The sequence below is a fragment of the Anas acuta genome, chromosome 2 (assembly GCF_963932015.1).
Source record: "Anas acuta chromosome 2, bAnaAcu1.1, whole genome shotgun sequence".
Classification (NCBI taxonomy): Eukaryota; Metazoa; Chordata; class Aves; order Anseriformes; family Anatidae; genus Anas; species Anas acuta.
In genome coordinates, this window is record NC_088980.1 from 89034240 (window position 1) to 89053470 (window position 19231).

At 46.6% G+C, this 19231-nt stretch overlaps 1 protein-coding gene across 10 annotated transcripts in view; it reads left to right on the forward strand.

Moving 5' to 3' along the window:
- The window catches only part of FHOD3 (formin homology 2 domain containing 3), a 418783-nt gene that overhangs the window by 85997 nt on the left and 313555 nt on the right, over positions 1-19231 (forward strand). The window lies entirely within an intron of this gene.

Here is a 19231-nt window from a genome sequence, read left to right on the forward strand (position 1 = left end):
TCTCTGAAACTGCAAGAAGCCTTCTTGCAGTGAGGCTCCTTGCAGTGCTGTGCAGTCCTGAGGGTTGCATGCAGGATGGGTGAACTGTGCTGGATGTACATCACCTCTCCTCCTAACGATGCAAACTGCAATTAACGTAAGGCTCTTCTGGTAACACTCAAAACCTGGTCTCCAAAAGGCAGTGCAAAATGTCCTGCAAGCTGGCCAAGTGCGTTTGTGGGGTGGGCTTGTGGCGTGTGCACACGCAGCTTTACCCTCTGCAAGATAAACGAGGAGTCTGGGAAGTGCTTGGCAATCCTGTGAATGGGCTGTGCCCGCTTTCAGGAAGATAGCACAGGGAACACCAAAGTGGCCTTTTCTTTTCTTAGTGTGTTTACAGATAGCAAAGGACTGCTCAAAGGACTCCTGAAACGTGGTACTTAGGCTCCCTCGGCCAAGTATTTTGGTAGGGCCTTTTGTTTGCTTGTTTGTTTTTAGAGTTGGCTTTTTCTTTTTTCAATTGCAAACACCAGGAATAGTTAATTCTTTGGTTTTCAAGATGACCTGTGGGAAGCTAATTAGGAGTTACTGTTTCAGATGTCTTCAGTTCTAATTCAGTTGAAGGAAAAATTATGTTGACGGATTTGTATTTTCTTTTTGAAAGCAATGCTAAGAACTCGAAATAACGTGGCAAATACTCGAACTTCATATGCATGGCCTAAAAGCTCTTCTGTTCACAGATGTTCAGTTTCATCCTCTTTATTCTTTCAATACTCTCATTTTACTACCTCCTGTTTCTCAGGGCATCTCCTACGGCAGGCAAGGCTTCCTGCATGGTGAGAGCAAAATATTCTCCCTAACAGTCCTGCAGTGCTAGAGGTGGGTCTCTGTTTGGCCTCAAGTGTGTATTTCCCACTTTGCTTATCATGTTTAGTGAATGCATTTTCGAAAATAGGAAGGGTTTTTGCTCGCCCTCTCACAGCAAGGAATGGGGTAAAATGGGGTGAACTGATGAACCTGCCCTGCAGTGTGCCATAGAGCTGGTGATAATTGTGAGGGCAGAAAGAGGGGAGCTCAGAAACACTGTAGGGGCTCCCTTTCCTCTCTGCTGGCTGGTGTTCCCAGGAGGCTGGGTGTTAAACCTCCATTTCACTAGAAAAAAGCTAGTCCTAAATCCTGCTTATGCTGTACCTGCTGCTGCTAAAGGGGAACTAATTGCAAAAGCCTGTACTCTGAATAACTTGACAAATAGCTGGGATTTACAGTGTATAATGGACGAAACACTCTTGAAATTACATTTTCAAACTGCTGCAGCCTTGCTAAACTCCTGTGCTGCAACGTGCTGCTGGAGATTAGAGGACAAAACACAAGCACCAACTCATCCACAGATTTGTAGCGTAGTGACTCGTGTGTGCATGTACGAGAGAGAAAAAGAATGAGCTCTTGGCACTGCGTGGCATTCATCACAGTGTACTTATTAAATTGGATAATTTTTTTTCATACTCACTATTATTTCTCTGTGTATACTCATCATAAGGAGCAGGAAGGAGTAGCTTTGCACACACTTGCTGTTTGTCCTCCCCATTGCTCCTGTGCTAGTGTGGAGTGAAGAAGCCTGGCTGGGTTTTGTGCCATCCGCAAGGAAGAAGCACTGCCATGAGAAGCATTTGGAGGATGATGGCCTGGCATTGATGGAACAAAGTCCACATGGAGAGAATAATTTGCAGAACAAGCCACAGGGCTTTGAAAACATTGCCCTTGGACAGGCTCACGTTTCTTGGATATGCGTTTGAAGCAGTTCTTTGTAGGGGTGCCTGTGAATTTTGTGGGGTTCGTGCTATGCAGAACTCCAGATGGCTTTTGTGATGAAAATGGATGAATCACTGCACAGCACCCAACTTTGGTTTGAGTTTCTGTGGATTCAGGGCGCTCCCAATGTGGCTGACATGGAGAAACTTCCTTTCCATCTACTGCAAGTCCTTTTATTTTCCGTGTGCCCTTTGGAGGGAAGACTAAGGCTTTCCATAAGTCTGTCAGATGCTGGGGAAGGAGCCCTCAGCCAGGCCCTTAGGCTGATATCAGTGTGATTGCAGCAGGTCTAGCAGGAGATTCAAAGCAGCTCCTCTGGTCGAGGCTGGTGCCAGCCAGGAGTCAGCCAAGTCGCTGCTTTCCAGCTGAACTTCTCTCCACTCCATCACATCCAAGACTTACAAGCAGCATCCTGGGGCAGTAAAGTGGCTGGGACTTTCTGTCTGCTCTGAATGGAGCTGTATTTATTTGACCCGAATGTGGTGGGTTATGTGCCTTGCCACAAAGCAGTCTATGTTCTTAGGATCAGGCTGACATTACTTTTTTCTTCTGTCTCCTTCCCAATGCCTACTTGTTTGAAAGTACTCTTACTGGTCCAGAGCTTCCTTTGGTAAGATGCTTAATGCCTTACTGTTCCTGCAGTGTACCCTGCAGTAGAAGGTGGTTTGTTTTCTCTTTTTTTCTTACTTGTTTGTTTGTTTGTTTCACAAGAAAGGCCCTCCCTTCTGCTTCCCCCCCTTGATGGATCTATTGTTTTGTCCTGGTTTTTGGCACTCAAGTGCCAAAGCATCACACATTAAATGTGAGGCAGCATTCCTGCGAAAACCAAACATGAATAAAATGTGTTTGTGTTTTGTCTGACCTTTTGTGAAACACTCTTTTGTGTATTATAGTTGTACAGCCTTTTCCACTTCATTCGTGTGCTTTGATTTGTTTTGTAAGTTCCTTAAAATGACAAAATTTAGACCGGCCTGGCTGGAATAGCATCTTATGTCTTACACCAGAAACAGGAAGGTAGTGGGGCTATTTACCAAGTCACTAGTCCTGCTGCCAGCATCTTGCTTTTAACATGTGTACTGTATTAGAGCCTAGATTCTTCCTCATTTTGATATTGTTTTCACCCTGCCAAAATAATAATAATATTTAAATAAATAAATAATAATAATAAAAAGGATGAGGCTTGCTTCATTATTGGTGCTTAGCTGTTGCCTGCAGAACAAAGGGAATAAGAAATCTCAGCCAAATCCCAGGCTGCCAATATTTGTTCCATGATTGGGTTGATGGTGTTAGTTTAAAACAAGAGGAACAAAAAGAAAAGCATGTTGATCTGTAACAGAAGGGCGAAAGAAAACAATAGAAGAATGTTTTCCTCCTGTTCTCACCCTGCCATCCCTTAAGGTTTCAACAAGATGTTGAAGCAATTCTGTAAGAACTGGTACACAGATGCCTTTTCTGTGCAACTTCAGCCAACAAAACTGGGCCGAGGTGTGTCACTGAGCTGGAAATCTTCGGAGAGAGGTGGGAGAGCTTCGGAGCTGGCAGGAGGAGGGTATTTTACACTGACAACAGCCTGATTTAGCTGCCTGCCCTCGTAACTGTCTTTAGTGTTGTTGCTTTCAAGTGTATATGTAGTGAGATTTTTGAAGATGCTTTGGTTTGTAAGTGATCAATCCTCTCATATCATACAAATTAGAATTTCTTTCCTGATATGTTTTCAGGAAGTTTTCTGAGAGTTTTCAAGAGGAGGGTGTGCAGCATTGATGGGACCACTGGAGAAATCGGGAAAGCAAGTCCCAGTCTTTTTGTCACTCAAACTTTGTATTCCATCTGGAAATTTGCCTTTTTTTTTTTTTTTTTTTAAGGAAGTAATTCAAACAAATTTGCTAAAAGCACTTGCAGAATAGATTTCTAGACAGCTCTGTGACATTAGTCAAATACCACCTATCGTTTCATGTCTCTTGCATTGCATAGAAAAGAGTATTTTGTGTGACTGGCTTCTACGATTTGCCTGAGCCCAGCCTGCAAAGCAAACAGATAATCTGCGATAGCCCCTAACCTGCAAGAGCGGGTGACACAGGAGGAAATCTCAGCATCAGCAGAGGAGCAGCGTTGAACATAATATTGAACAAATGTTTGTTAAATACCTCTCACGAGGCTGTTTGTGAGAATTCAACTGAATGTTCAGAATGTTCACATGATAATCATAAAATAATAAAGGAAGCCAGTTATGGCAGTAACTGCTGGAGGTTTTAAGAAGGTTGGGCTTGGGTGTAAACTTTGAGCAGCCCTGGCAAGTGCTGCAAATGGTGTGAAAGAGTGGAAAAGGGACTTTTGTTTGCTGCTTCCTGTGTGCTATTGTATTGGCTTGCTGCTCAGTGAATAGTAGGTAGGGGTGGAAAAGAAAAAGCTAAAATAATGAACAGCAGAAGACTCCTAAAGAAATAGGTTAATGTCTCAAATCGCTGAATGGCTCAGAAATGCTAGCTTGCTGTTGTCAGTTTTAATTTTCTATGGGTGCATTTCACACGTTGCATGCATCGATCATCTGCAAAAGAGAGCAGCTAGTGAGCCTTAACCCTTTGTGCCACTGTATTTTCTCCTCCTTTTACTCCTTGTGCTTTCCCTTGTGCTGTCTTCCAAGATAAAGGCAACACAACAACAAAAAAAAAGATGCCTTAACTCATCATAACTTAAGAATTTCATCATTCATACTCCTTATTTGTTCTCTCTGAAATACTTTTTGTTTGTTTGCATGATCCAGGTGATAATGATGTTTATATATTTTTCATTTGGGAAAAGGAGCTCTGGAAAATTTTGGCTTTTTGGTGATAAATATGTAGAGAGAGATAAAAGGCTGCTGCTGCTGTTCCTTTAACTTTTTAATAAACACAGCCATTAATAATGATTTAATTAAGAAATAAAGATTTGGTTTAGTTTTTTTTTTTTGTTTTTGCTGTGTGATGTTGCCATGAATATCTCTTGTTTATCCATGCATAGAGTATCCTGGAACTGTATGCTCGCAGACCTGTCATTTAGTGAAGAATGACAAGATGTATGCGAATTTACCATATGAACTGTGTTCTTTTTCTTTTAATGGAATATATCCTGGTTTACTTTATAGCTGTTTATTTCATTTCACTTCAGTGAGCTCCAAATGTGTTAATGCAGTTAAAAATCAGAATGCGAGTGCAGATGCAGAATTCGTGTGGTGACTTTAATGACCAAATCACGTTTTCATAAAAGTATTGGTAGGCTTTGTGCAAGCGTAACCGTGGGGCAATGACTGGAATAAAAACTGCTAAGGTTTCTGACATTATGGCCATTTCTGACATTCCCAAAGGTTTCTGACATTATGGCCAGGTATGTTACCTTCATGGCGCAGTTGTGCATTGCAGTAGTGGTGAGGCTTCACAATACCTGACTGTGCTGCATACATACTTGTCTACACAGAGTTATACATATATTAAGTATCTGCCTGATTCAGATCTGGAAGAAATGAAAGTTCCTTTATTGCAGGTAGCCTATGGTTATCTGCAGAAGTGACCTGTGCCTAATTCTGTTTTAATATCTTGAGGAGAAAGGGCTGTAGAAGAGTGTGACTTAAAAAGCAGGGATACAGCTACATGAAACCCATGTCTTCAGAGGAGCTTTTGACAAAGTGGTTAAGTAGCTTTAATGCCTCTATGCCAGAGATGAATGAAGCCTAGGCTGTGTGCTGCAGTAACTTACTTTGGAAAAAAAAAGGGAAGGTTGGCTTCCTGAGCACACAGCAACAAATGCGCAAGGCTTAAGCCTCAAAAATTCACTGCTCACAACAAATATATGTAGAAAGAGTTTTATTAAAATACTCTATATTAAATGCCATTCAGCAACTCTGTTAAAGCATTAGAGCATATTCTGCTGACCATAGTTTGCTGATCACTGCTGAAGTAGGGGATCTAAGGTGGGGATCTAAGACGGAATGTAAAGTATGATGTTAGGGGTTCTTGCCTTGTTTTTCCTTCATAATTTGCTATTTTAAGCAGCAGATAAGTTTCTCATGAGAGGCTCAGATTTTTCTTGTTTCCAGCTATCTCCAGTGCTATCAAACTGTAGAGCGTTATAATGCCGTATTGTAGTATTGTTTATCAAATTGAAGTTGAAGCATTTATTCCTAAGCTGTTTATCTTGGAAGCTTGTTACTTCTATTTTAGTCCTGAAGAAGCATTTGAATTTCTTCTACGTTTCCATATTTCTTCTAACTGAGCCTGTTGCGCCGAAGTCTCTTCCTGCAAACCTTGCTTTGAACAGTGGACAGAAAATAATAGCAAAAAGGAAAGTGGGGGCTCCTGAATTTGCTTGAGAAGTCATAAACATCTAATTTTCAGAAAATTTAAGCCTTTTCCTTTTGAAATCCTGATTCTAGTGGGATTTGTCCCCGAAACTGAGATGTTTAAAATCTCACTTCATTTTCCATTTTTCTTGCCATGCCTAGACCAGTTGGAAAAGGTTTCATAATGCCAGGTAAACTAATGAAACACATCTGTGCACAATAGAAGCCAATTGAACTTCGGACATCCATGGTAAAAGCTCTCAATTGCCCTATGGAAGTGCCTACCTTGGCCAATACATGCGTAGGATACATACATAGTTGAGTCCTTATCTTACACTGGCCTTACTTTCTGTGTTAGGAATTTAAAGATTCTTACAGCATGGCAATGATCTCCACCGCATGCCAATGGAACCAACTAAGCATGGTAAAATCTTGACAAACATAGGTGCAGTTTTACTGAAAAAATGATGTTCTGTATCAGGAGTTATTCCTTGCTGAAAAGAAGTGACCCATGCCAGCTGAATTCCCCTCAGCTCTCATGCTGTAATGCAACCAAATAATCACAGAACCACCAAGGTTGGAAGAGACCTCCAAGCCGTCTGGTCCAACTATCACCATACTACCACTGTTACACACTAAACCATGTCCCTAAGCACCACGTCCAACCTTTCCTTGAACACCCCCAGGGACGGTGACTCCACCACCTCCCTGGGCAATCCGTCCTGATGCCTGACTGCTCTTTCTGAGAAGAAGTGTTTCCTCATTTCCAACCTGAACCTCCCCTGGCACAACAACACAAAACCAAAAGGTTTGTTTTCTCCTTCTGGGGCCGTAGAATCACAGACTCACAGCGTGGCTGAGGTTGGAAGGGACCTTTGGAGATAATCTGGTCCACTCCCCTACCAGGTAGGGTCACCCAGAGCACGTTGCACAGGATGGCATCGAGGCAGGTTTTGAACATCTGACGAGAAGGAGACTCCACAGCCTCTCTGGGCAAAATAGTCCAGTGCTTTGCCACCCTCACAGAAACGAAGGGTTCCTGATGCTCAGCTGGAACCTTCTGTGCCTCAGTTTGTGCCCCTTCCCTCTTGTCCTGTTGCTGGACACCACTGAAAAAAAGTCTGGCCCCATCTAGTAGTTAACAAAGCATCTGTCTTACTCTGCAACGCACCTTGCTCAGGGAGAGGTTGAAATCCCCTTGGGGCACCTGGCCAGCTTGGCCGTGGGAGAAGTTTTCTCTGGGTTGAATGAAGTTGGCTTGTCTTATCTGGGCCCCGTCACTGGCTGTCAGTGCTGCTGGGGAAAAAGGTGAGGGGATGAGCACCCCATGGTCCCCCTCGAGCAAGGTCCTGGCGGCAGAAAGCCCCAGCCATGAGGCTGCCCCCAGCGCTCGGCCCATACGGGTGCATACCAAATGCCCAGACACTGACTTTGATGTTCCCAGTCCAATATTGCAGGTGTTGCCAAACCCCTCTGAAGCAAGCAGTCAAGTGATTCCAAGAGAAGCTTTGGGACTGGGAAGCGACGACAGTAAGAAATCCAGTCAAATGTTTAATTGAGCATATTCACATTCCAAGTCACCCTGAATCCCCGTTGCTACTGTTCGGTTTAGTGTGTTCACACCTCCCCAAATGTTGTGCGATGCTTGTGCTGACTTTGGAAAAATGGCAGAAGTGACGGAAGATACCTAAATATGCTAGAGTGATTGTGAAAGAATATATGGAAAATATCCCGAGAATCAAAATGAGCTGGATCAGGTAGGAAAAGTTGTAGAAAATAGCTTTTATTGATAGTATCATCTCTGAAGATTCTTACTACCCAAAAGGTAAAGAAGCATTTGAGTTAGAAAAGATAGTATGTTTTTTTTCAATAATCAGCTTTTACCCACTGACCCTTGGTGTACGTAAAGGAAAATACACAGGCTGAAAGAGAGAATTGTGTCCTGCTGTGGTGCGATGTGACAAATTTCCATGGATGTTTAAAGGCCTAAATGCGGGTAGGTTTAGAGAAGTAGGATGTCAGTGAGCGACACCTGAATCCAAGTGTGGATGGGGAGTTTTGTAGGTTCTTGTAGAGCAAGAGAGAAGTTCTCTGGCAGGCTTTTCTGTGCTGTTTTGGAGCAACATAATTGAATACATTAGTTCACTTTTTTGTTTTGTTTTGTTTTTTTTTTTTTTTAAATTCGATGTGCTGTCTAGGATAGGTGTGGAGATTTTCTGGTTTAAGCCAGCAGGCAGCTCAGCACCACCCAGCCACTTGCTAACTCTCCCCAGTTGGGTTGGGGGAGAGAATTGCACGCGTGAAAGTGCAAGAACTCATGAGTTGGAACAAAGACAGCTGACAGCTTACTAAGTAAAGGAAATCCATGCATCCAAGTACTTCATTCAGTATTTCCCACAGACAGGCGGCTGTACAGCCACTTCCAGGAAAGCAAGGCTCATCACACGTAACGGCTTCTTGGGAAGGCAAACACCATCACTCGCACATTAACATCTCCTTCCTCTATCTCTATCACAGCTTTTACTGCCAAGCATGATGCCGTAAGAAGAGCTCACACAAGCCTCAACGCTTATCAAAAGCACTATTTATTTACACAATGTCTTACAGGCAAGCCTGCAAGACGTCCAGTCTGGTGGTTCTGCCCAAGTTAGTGCTGTGCGCGCCGGCTCTGCCGCGCGTAGGGAACTGTCCGGGCACTCTTGCGATGGTCTTGCCGGACTCTGACGACAGACCCCAGAGATTTGCCGGGGGACCTCCATGCTTGTGTCGGTGGTAAATCCACATCCATTGGTTCTTCCGCATCTTGTGGAGGATCCACCTCCATGGGCTCCTGCTCATCTTGAGGTGGGTCCACCTCCATGGGCTCCTCCCTGTTGGCTGGCAGACGGACGTGCCTTTGTCCCTGGTTCTTGGCAGGATGATTGTAGGGCCAGGGTCTCACGCCGTTCTTTGTCCAGGCGACACGCTGGGGCCCTGTGTTGCTTGGAGCTGCCTGCCGAGCCGCGCTCTGCGTTCTGCTGGTCATGTGGACGCTGGCCATCGCCGTCTTGCCATGGTAGCCGTTGGTCATCCTGGTCTGGTTTGGTTGATGCTGGGGCCTCGCACTGCTCCCTGATGGCTTCACAGCCGCGCTCTGCATTCTGCCGTTGACGTGAACGCTGGCCATCACTCTTGTGAGCAAGCCGATCTTCCCCTCCCGCTGCACTTGGTCTTCTTCTGATGCAGCCTCCTCCTTGGGTCTGAGAACACCACCAGACTCTTCAGTGCCTCACACAATGATAGGCACCCACCCGTCGTCTCGCTCTGGCTCCTCTTGCTTCCGCTCCGCCTTGGCGCTCGAAAGCCTCGCAGCCTCGCAAGTGGTGGGCCGCCTGTGGGGCTCCTGTATTTATAGGGCCCAGCAGGAAAGGCGCGGTGTCTACTGTGACAGAAGCAGGCCACTGTGATGGCCATTGTGACGGGGGCCCACACCTGTAGCCAAGCATGGCCGTGTTGCCATGGCTAGGAGCTTCAGCCTGAGGGGCTCCCATCCCCAGGCCCTAAGGACCTCAGGGGCCCTCCAAGAGACTCCCTCTGTTGCGCTGGCACTGCAGCCCAGAGGAGGGCAAAGTTGCAAGCGAAGTTGAAAGGCAAAAAACTGTCCCCTTCCAGCTTCTGCTGCACCCCCAGCTTCCTCGCTGACAGGTCAGTACAGAAGCTGAAAAGCCCTTGGCTCTGTGTAGGCACTGCTCTGCCACAACTAAATCATCGAGGTGTGATCAGCAATAATGTCACCCCAAATCCAAAACACAGCATTTTGTGTTCCTCAAGTGAAGAAAATTAACTCTATCCCAGCAAAAGACATGAAGAGCATTTTGCAAACTGGGGACAACAATTTCACTTGTTCACAAATGCTCACTAATAAACATTTTTCAGGCTGATAGTTCAGCTGTCACCATTGAAGCATAGAATCATAGAATCATTGATGTTGGAACAGACCTCCAAGATCGTCTGGTCCAACCGTGCACCTACCATCAATATCACCGACTACAACATGTCACTAAGTATCACGGCCAACCTTTCCTTAAACACCCGCATGGATGGTGACTTTCCAAACTAAACCTCCCCTGGGACAACTTGGCACTTTCACCATACTACCACTGTCACCCACTAAACCATGTCCCGAAGTACCAGGTCCCACCTTTCCTTGAACACCCCCAGGGACGGTGACTCCACCACCTCCCTGGGCAATCCGTCCTGATGCCTGACTGCTCTTTCTGAGAAGAAGTGTTTCCTCATTTCCAACCTGAACCTCCCCTGGCACAACAACACAAAACCAAAAGGTTTGTTTTCTCCTTCTGGGGCCGTAGAATCACAGACTCACAGCGTGGCTGAGGTTGGAAGGGACCTTTGGAGATAATCTGGTCCACTCCCCTACCAGGTAGGGTCACCCAGAGCACGTTGCACAGGATGGCATCGAGGCAGGTTTTGAACATCTGACGAGAAGGAGACTCCACAGCCTCTCTGGGCAAAATAGTCCAGTGCTTTGCCACCCTCACAGAAACGAAGGGTTCCTGATGCTCAGCTGGAACCTTCTGTGCCTCAGTTTGTGCCCCTTCCCTCTTGTCCTGTTGCTGGACACCACTGAAAAAAAGTCTGGCCCCATCTAGTAGTTAACAAAGCATCTGTCTTACTCTGCAACGCACCTTGCTCAGGGAGAGGTTGAAATCCCCTTGGGGCACCTGGCCAGCTTGGCCGTGGGAGAAGTTTTCTCTGGGTTGAATGAAGTTGGCTTGTCTTATCTGGGCCCCGTCACTGGCTGTCAGTGCTGCTGGGGAAAAAGGTGAGGGGATGAGCACCCCATGGTCCCCCTCGAGCAAGGTCCTGGCGGCAGAAAGCCCCAGCCATGAGGCTGCCCCCAGCGCTCGGCCCATACGGGTGCATACCAAATGCCCAGACACTGACTTTGATGTTCCCAGTCCAATATTGCAGGTGTTGCCAAACCCCTCTGAAGCAAGCAGTCAAGTGATTCCAAGAGAAGCTTTGGGACTGGGAAGCGACGACAGTAAGAAATCCAGTCAAATGTTTAATTGAGCATATTCACATTCCAAGTCACCCTGAATCCCCGTTGCTACTGTTCGGTTTAGTGTGTTCACACCTCCCCAAATGTTGTGCGATGCTTGTGCTGACTTTGGAAAAATGGCAGAAGTAACGGAAGATACCTAAATATGCTAGAGTGATTGTGAAAGAATATATGGAAAATATCCTGAGAATCAAAATGAGCTGGATCAGGTAGGAAAAGTTGTAGAAAATAGCTTTTATTGATAGTATCATCTCTGAAGATTCTTACTACCCAAAAGGTAAAGAAGCATTTGAGTTAGAAAAGATAGTATGTTTTTTTTCAATAATCAGCTTTTACCCACTGACCCTTGGTGTACGTAAAGGAAAATACACAGGCTGAAAGAGAGAATTGTGTCCTGCTGTGGTGCGATGTGACAAATTTCCATGGATGTTTAAAGGCCTAAATGCGGGTAGGTTTAGAGAAGTAGGATGTCAGTGAGCGACACCTGAATCCAAGTGTGGATGGGGAGTTTTGTAGGTTCTTGTAGAGCAAGAGAGAAGTTCTCTGGCAGGCTTTTCTGTGCTGTTTTGGAGCAACATAATTGAATACATTAGTTCACTTTTTTGTTTTGTTTTGTTTTGTTTTTTTTAAATTCGATGTGCTGTCTAGGATAGGTGTGGAGATTTTCTGGTTTAAGCCAGCAGGCAGCTCAGCACCACCCAGCCACTTGCTAACTCTCCCCAGTTGGGTTGGGGGAGAGAATTGCACGCGTGAAAGTGCAAGAACTCATGAGTTGGAACAAAGACAGCTGACAGCTTACTAAGTAAAGGAAATCCATGCATCCAAGTACTTCATTCAGTATTTCCCACAGACAGGCGGCTGTACAGCCACTTCCAGGAAAGCAAGGCTCATCACACGTAACGGCTTCTTGGGAAGGCAAACACCATCACTCGCACATTAACATCTCCTTCCTCTATCTCTATCACAGCTTTTACTGCCAAGCATGATGCCGTAAGAAGAGCTCACACAAGCCTCAACGCTTATCAAAAGCACTATTTATTTACACAATGTCTTACAGGCAAGCCTGCAAGACGTCCAGTCTGGTGGTTCTGCCCAAGTTAGTGTTGGGCGCGCCGGCTCTGCCGCGCGTAGGGAACTGTCCGGGCACTCTTGCGATGGTCTTGCCGGACTCTGACGACAGACCCCAGAGATTTGCCGGGGGACCTCCATGCTTGTGTCGGTGGTAAATCCACATCCATTGGTTCTTCCGCATCTTGTGGAGGATCCACCTCCATGGGCTCCTGCTCATCTTGAGGTGGGTCCACCTCCATGGGCTCCTCCCTGTTGGCTGGCAGACGGACGTGCCTTTGTCCCTGGTTCTTGGCAGGATGATTGTAGGGCCAGGGTCTCATGCCGTTCTTTGTCCAGGCGACACGCTGGGGCCCTGTGTTGGTTGGAGCTGCCTGCCGAGCCGCGCTCTGCGTTCTGCTGGTCATGTGGACGCTGGCCATCGCCGTCTTGCCATGGTAGCCGTTGGTCATCCTGGTCTGGTTTGGTGGATGCTGGGGCCTCGCACTGCTCCCTGATGGCTTCACAGCCGCGCTCTGCATTCTGCCGTTGACGTGAACGCTGGCCATCACTCTTGTGAGCAAGCCGATCTTCCCCTCCCGCTGCACTTGGTCTTCTTCTGATGCAGCCTCCTCCTTGGGTCTGAGAACACCACCAGACTCTTCAGTGCCTCACACAATGATAGGCACCCACCCGTCGTCTCGCTCTGGCTCCTCTTGCTTCCGCTCCGCCTTGGCGCTCGAAAGCCTCGCAGCCTCGCAAGTGGTGGGCCGCCTGTGGGGCTCCTGTATTTATAGGGCCCAGCAGGAAAGGCGCGGTGTCTACTGTGACAGAAGCAGGCCACTGTGATGGCCATTGTGACGGGGGCCCACACCTGTAGCCAAGCATGGCCGTGTTGCCATGGCTAGGAGCTTCAGCCTGAGGGGCTCCCATCCCCAGGCCCTAAGGACCTCAGGGGCCCTCCAAGAGACTCCCTCTGTTGCGCTGGCACTGCAGCCCAGAGGAGGGCAAAGTTGCAAGCGAAGTTGAAAGGCAAAAAACTGTCCCCTTCCAGCTTCTGCTGCACCCCCAGCTTCCTCGCTGACAGGTCAGTACAGAAGCTGAAAAGCCCTTGGCTCTGTGTAGGCACTGCTCTGCCACAACTAAATCATCGAGGTGTGATCAGCAATAATGTCACCCCAAATCCAAAACACAGCATTTTGTGTTCCTCAAGTGAAGAAAATTAACTCTATCCCAGCAAAAGACATGAAGAGCATTTTGCAAACTGGGGACAACAATTTCACTTGTTCACAAATGCTCACTAATAAACATTTTTCAGGCTGATAGTTCAGCTGTCACCATTGAAGCATAGAATCATAGAATCATTGATGTTGGAACAGACCTCCAAGATCGTCTGGTCCAACCGTGCACCTACCATCAATATCACCGACTACAACATGTCACTAAGTATCACGGCCAACCTTTCCTTAAACACCCGCATGGATGGTGACTTTCCAAACTAAACCTCCCCTGGGACAACTTGGCACTTTCACCATACTACCACTGTCACCCACTAAACCATGTCCCGAAGTACCAGGTCCCACCTTTCCTTGAACACCCCCAGGGACGGTGACTCCACCACCTCCCTGGGCAATCCGTCCTGATGCCTGACTGCTCTTTCTGAGAAGAAGTGTTTCCTCATTTCCAACCTGAACCTCCCCTGGCACAACAACACAAAACCAAAAGGTTTGTTTTCTCCTTCTGGGGCCGTAGAATCACAGACTCACAGCGTGGCTGAGGTTGGAAGGGACCTTTGGAGATAATCTGGTCCACTCCCCTACCAGGTAGGGTCACCCAGAGCACGTTGCACAGGATGGCATCGAGGCAGGTTTTGAACATCTGACGAGAAGGAGACTCCACAGCCTCTCTGGGCAAAATAGTCCAGTGCTTTGCCACCCTCACAGAAACGAAGGGTTCCTGATGCTCAGCTGGAACCTTCTGTGCCTCAGTTTGTGCCCCTTCCCTCTTGTCCTGTTGCTGGACACCACTGAAAAAAAGTCTGGCCCCATCTAGTAGTTAACAAAGCATCTGTCTTACTCTGCAACGCACCTTGCTCAGGGAGAGGTTGAAATCCCCTTGGGGCACCTGGCCAGCTTGGCCGTGGGAGAAGTTTTCTCTGGGTTGAATGAAGTTGGCTTGTCTTATCTGGGCCCCGTCACTGGCTGTCAGTGCTGCTGGGGAAAAAGGTGAGGGGATGAGCACCCCATGGTCCCCCTCGAGCAAGGTCCTGGCGGCAGAAAGCCCCAGCCATGAGGCTGCCCCCAGCGCTCGGCCCATACGGGTGCATACCAAATGCCCAGACACTGACTTTGATGTTCCCAGTCCAATATTGCAGGTGTTGCCAAACCCCTCTGAAGCAAGCAGTCAAGTGATTCCAAGAGAAGCTTTGGGACTGGGAAGCGACGACAGTAAGAAATCCAGTCAAATGTTTAATTGAGCATATTCACATTCCAAGTCACCCTGAATCCCCGTTGCTACTGTTCGGTTTAGTGTGTTCACACCTCCCCAAATGTTGTGCGATGCTTGTGCTGACTTTGGAAAAATGGCAGAAGTGACGGAAGATACCTAAATATGCTAGAGTGATTGTGAAAGAATATATGGAAAATATCCCGAGAATCAAAATGAGCTGGATCAGGTAGGAAAAGTTGTAGAAAATAGCTTTTATTGATAGTATCATCTCTGAAGATTCTTACTACCCAAAAGGTAAAGAAGCATTTGAGTTAGAAAAGATAGTATGTTTTTTTTCAATAATCAGCTTTTACCCACTGACCCTTGGTGTACGTAAAGGAAAATACACAGGCTGAAAGAGAGAATTGTGTCCTGCTGTGGTGCGATGTGACAAATTTCCATGGATGTTTAAAGGCCTAAATGCGGGTAGGTTTAGAGAAGTAGGATGTCAGTGAGCGACACCTGAATCCAAGTGTGGATGGGGAGTTTTGTAGGTTCTTGTAGAGCAAGAGAGAAGTTCTCTGGCAGGCTTTTCTGTGCTGTTTTGGAGCAACATAATTGAATACATTAGTTCACTTTTTTGTTTTGTTTTGTTTTGTTTTTTTTAAATTCGATGTGCTGTCTAGGATAGGTGTGGAGATTTTCTGGTTTAAGCCAGCAGGCAGCTCAGCACCACCCAGCCACTTGCTAACTCTCCCCAGTTGGGTTGGGGGAGAGAATTGCACGCGTGAAAGTGCAAGAACTCATGAGTTGGAACAAAGACAGCTGACAGCTTACTAAGTAAAGGAAATCCATGCATCCAAGTACTTCATTCAGTATTTCCCACAGACAGGCGGCTGTACAGCCACTTCCAGGAAAGCAAGGCTCATCACACGTAACGGCTTCTTGGGAAGGCAAACACCATCACTCGCACATTAACATCTCCTTCCTCTATCTCTATCACAGCTTTTACTGCCAAGCATGATGCCATAAGAAGAGCTCACACAAGCCTCAACGCTTATCAAAAGCACTATTTATTTACACAATGTCTTACAGGCAAGCCTGCAAGACGTCCAGTCTGGTGGTTCTGCCCAAGTTAGTGTTGGGCGCGCCGGCTCTGCCGCGCGTAGGGAACTGTCCGGGCACTCTTGCGATGGTCTTGCCGGACTCTGACGACAGACCCCAGAGATTTGCCGGGGGACCTCCATGCTTGTGTCGGTGGTAAATCCACATCCATTGGTTCTTCCGCATCTTGTGGAGGATCCACCTCCATGGGCTCCTGCTCATCTTGAGGTGGGTCCACCTCCATGGGCTCCTCCCTGTTGGCTGGCAGACGGACATGCCTTTGTCCCTGGTTCTTGGCAGGATGATTGTAGGGCCAGGGTCTCACGCCGTTCTTTGTCCAGGCGACACGCTGGGGCCCTGTGTTGCTTGGAGCTGCCTGCCGAGCCGCGCTCTGCGTTCTGCTGGTCATGTGGACGCTGGCCATCGCCGTCTTGCCATAGTAGCCGTTTGTCATCCTGGTCTGGTTTGGTGGATGCTGGGGCCTCGCACTGCTCCCTGATGGCTTCACAGCCGCGCTCTGCATTCTGCCGTTGACGTGAACGCTGGCCATCACTCTTGTGAGCAAGCCGATCTTCCCCTCCCGCTGCACTTGGTCTTCTGCTGATGCAGCCTCCTCCTTGGGTCTGAGAACACCACCAGACTCTTCAGTGCCTCACACAATGATAGGCACCCACCCGTCGTCTCGCTCTGGCTCCTCTTGCTTCCGCTCCGCCTTGGCGCTCGAAAGCCTCGCAGCCTCGCAAGTGGTGGGCCGCCTGTGGGGCTCCTGTATTTATAGGGCCCAGCAGGAAAGGCGCGGTGTCTACTGTGACAGAAGCAGGCCACTGTGATGGCCATTGTGACGGGGGCCCACACCTGTAGCCAAGCATGGCCGTGTTGCCATGGCTAGGAGCTTCAGCCTGAGGGGCTCCCATCCCCAGGCCCTAAGGACCTCAGGGGCCCTCCAAGAGACTCCCTCTGTTGCGCTGGCACTGCAGCCCAGAGGAGGGCAAAGTTGCAAGCGAAGTTGAAAGGCAAAAAACTGTCCCCTTCCAGCTTCTGCTGCACCCCCAGCTTCCTCGCTGACAGGTCAGTACAGAAGCTGAAAAGCCCTTGGCTCTGTGTAGGCACTGCTCTGCCACAACTAAATCATCGAGGTGTGATCAGCAATAATGTCACCCCAAATCCAAAACACAGCATTTTGTGTTCCTCAAGTGAAGAAAATTAACTCTATCCCAGCAAAAGACATGAAGAGCATTTTGCAAACTGGGGACAACAATTTCACTTGTTCACAAATGCTCACTAATAAACATTTTTCAGGCTGATAGTTCAGCTGTCACCATTGAAGCATAGAATCATAGAATCATTGATGTTGGAATAGACCTCCAAGATCGTCTGGTCCAACCGTGCACCTACCATCAATATCACCGACTACAACATGTCACTAAGTATCACGGCCAACCTTTCCTTAAACACCCGCATGGATGGTGACTTTCCAAACTAAACCTCCCCTGGGACAACTTGGCACTTTCACCGTACTACCACTGTCACCCACTAAACCATGTCCCGAAGTACCAGGTCCCACCTTTCCTTGAACACCCCCAGGGACGGTGACTCCACCACCTCCCTGGGCAATCCGTCCTGATGCCTGACTGCTCTTTCTGAGCAGAAATGTCTCCTCATTTCCAACCTGAACCTCCCCTGGTGCAACTTGAGGCCATTCCCTCCAGTCCTATCACTAGTTACCTGAGAGGAGAGGGTGACCCCCAGCTCCCCACAGCTTCCTTTCAGGCAGTTGTAGAAAACAATAAGTTCTCCCCTGAGACTCCTTTTCTCCAGACTAAACAACCCCAGTGCCCTTAGGCACTCCTCATCAAACTTGTGTTCCATGATGAGGACTGTGCTAAAAGAGCCTTTAGCTTTAAAAACAAAAAACAACCAACCAAAAAACAAAAACAAACCAACCCACAGAAATCTAGAAACGTGACCTGTTCAAAATCACAATCTTAAAGGATACACACGATTTTAGAATAGAAATTTTGAACCAAAGGTTTTCCATTTATATGTTCCAGTAATCCTCAAAATAAAGATCGAGCTTTGTTTTCTTGAGTGATCAGACTTTCCAAAGAAGCTTGTTGAATTCCTACTTGATAAGTTTAAATGCAAATTATTATCATTATCATGTAGCAATTCACTTCTAATTTCTCTATGCTCGAGTCCTTAAATAAGTTTTGAATTTTTTAATTTTTTCTTATATTGGTGGTTGACGTGATTTTCTGCTCATTCCATTAATATGCTAGTAAGTCTTCTGCAAATAACTTACAGTATAATAATTTACTCTATACTACATGTATTTTGCAGCTTTCTTAATTGGATTTGTTCTTAGTTATTTACTGTAAACAGTGTCTGCATAATTTCTGCAAGTAATGATTGTTCTCTAGATTTTGTGAGAAATTCATTGTAAATAGCAGTATTTCAAATCATAGTTGACCTCTAATTAATCCCTTGGATTAGGTGGTATTCTGATCTGTTCCCCAAAGCAAAAGCGATTAAAATGCATTTACAGTCTAAACATTTGTATATGCTTTCAAGTCTCCTCTACAGAAGTTCCCAAAACACTACTTAAAATGCATTTTTTTCAGAAAATCCCATCAAGGTCTTCACTAGCATCTCTATAGAACCCAACTCATACGAAAGATGATTTTTCTTAAACATTTTCAATGTCTCTTCCTTAATGTTCACCCACTGTTTTATAAGCAACCATACTTATTTTCATTACTGTTTTAAAGGTTTGATGCTTCAAAAATTGTCAACCTTGGGCTTACTCACCATGTAAAGAATGATTGTTAATGTAGTAATTACACAGGAGCTGTGAGCCACATCCCGTACCACTGCCTGGTCAATGGCATCTCCACTACTATTTCAACTTCAGGCTTACCGCAAATTTCTCAAAGACAGCTTAATTTACCCAGGGTTTCCAGAATGTTGCTAGAACAAGGAAATAATGCGTTTCACTTAATCCATCTATATACCAAAGAGCGAGACGGTGGTGTTGGTGTTGAGCTGCATTTGTACTCTGCTGCAGCTGCTGTTGGCATCCAAAGGCCCTTTCCTAGGAGCATCCTGAACCCAGCATTCCTCCCCAAACAGACTGTCATCGTTGTTGTGACAGGTGAGAGCTTGGGCATCAAAGTGAAGCAGGTACTTGAGGAAGATGAAGAAAACACAGAACACCTAAGCAAGCATGTGTGTCAGTGGTAGTAGCGCAACACAAGCAAAGACCTGAGCTCCATCACAGCTGTAGCTTTGCTCATGATCTGAATGCTCAGCACCATGCAGGCTGCTTCTGACAGCGAATAATTGGCAGTGATACATTAAGTAGGGTTTGTTCTGTGTGCTGGACATCGCTTGCATCCAACAAGTTACAGATGAAGCAATGAGATTCTCATTTCTCTGTGTAGAAAGAGGATTAAGTTTTACTTTCTGCTTGAAGGTAAGGATTATAGAAGATG